Genomic DNA, 1,692 nt, shown 5'->3' on the forward strand with positions numbered 1-1,692 from the left:
CTTTGCATCTGTGTTCTTCGTTGGGACAAAGGATATATCCTCCCGAGTTTGATGCTCTAGTCATAGACGGAAAGAGGGTGACTTGATGATTCTTAACCACCCCCACCACCACTCACCTCCTCATACTCTTTCGTTGACCATTGAAGATAATATCAAGTGTAACTCGATCAACTCACGTGTGTAGTTTTTGATCCGTTTTTTTATCCTTTTTTTTTAAGTAGGTACATCTAAACTTTATATTTTATATCCTTAATATCCTTAATTTATTACTTTTTAGAAATTATTTTGATCTATTACGATATGTGTGGATGTGTGGATGTGTCTGTGTGTTCATTGATTTTTTTTAATTATATATGTTTTTATTTTTACGTTGAAAATTGATGGTTAAAAAAAAGTTGTTATATTTTAAGTTTAATTTAAATATTGTTAAAGAAACATTTTTATCGACCGAGCTAATACTTTTGTATCCTAAATTTTTCTATTATCGACGCTAGAAAGTTTCTAATTCTTTTACTTTTTCTTTTTTTTTTTATAGATCAATTTACCGTCCGATGTTAAAGTAGAACGGTTAAGATAGTTTTCTACTATACCAACATCGCGTATCTTAAAAATGTTTTCAATGTTTAAAGTAAGATAAAATTCTTCTGATTGTAAGATATTATATCTCGCAAATATTATTCGTGTAAACTGATTAGAAAATTAAACGAATAAGTGGATCACTGATATACAGGTCGTGTTTGATATAATATTATTATGATTTTGTTTTTATATAAATAATTCGAAATGCAACAGAAATAAAAAAAGAATCTTTTAATTAAATAGAAAAAGATATATGAATTGAATCAGTAAATGGGTTAACAAAGTTTTCACGATCTCTGTCGATAAGGAAGAAATCTTCTAACTCTTATCTTACAATGATGAGAATATATTTCATTTAAAAAAGAAATAATCATTTATTTCGTTACATTAATACTATAGAATAAATATACATTTTGTTTTTCCATCTATTCTGTCAAATAAAAGTAAAACAAAATTTATATATAAATATATATGAATTAACTTTTAGTTATATTTTTTTAATGAATACATTATCGACCGAGCAAATGTTTCATTGATAAAAACACAGGATACTGCTAATGAAAATACTATATACTACTATTATATTACTATTACTTTTTATTTTATTTTTATCGATATTTATAATATATACAAAATATATAATTAATAATATATAAAAAAAATATACGTTGTTTCATTAAATCGAAATATAAAAATAATACGAATGTATTTTTAATTAAAATTACTTTCATAAAACGCATTATCATTGATAAAATAAATTATTACAATTACTATTATTACTAACTTGATTATTTTCTACCTATAAAACTAGAGTTTACTCGAAAAAGAAGAATAAAATGAAAAAAAGCAAAAAAAAAGGTAGAAAAACGGGGGGAGGGGAAGTCGTCTTGTGTAGGAAATAAAAAAAATTCTAGAAAACTGGATTAAAATCGACAGGAGTTGCGACCATTGTCCAGCTGTCCAGTAATAGGCGACCCTCTTTCGGCTCGAGCTAATAATACCGAATTGATCTGGGACGCTTCGGTGATTATATTTCACGTTCGACGAACGTTTGCCTTTTATTACGGTCGTGTAGATACCATGGGAAAAAAAATATATATATATATATATGTA

The sequence above is a fragment of the Polistes fuscatus genome, unplaced genomic scaffold (assembly GCF_010416935.1).
Source record: "Polistes fuscatus isolate 324 unplaced genomic scaffold, CU_Pfus_HIC Scaffold19, whole genome shotgun sequence".
Classification (NCBI taxonomy): Eukaryota; Metazoa; Arthropoda; class Insecta; order Hymenoptera; family Vespidae; genus Polistes; species Polistes fuscatus.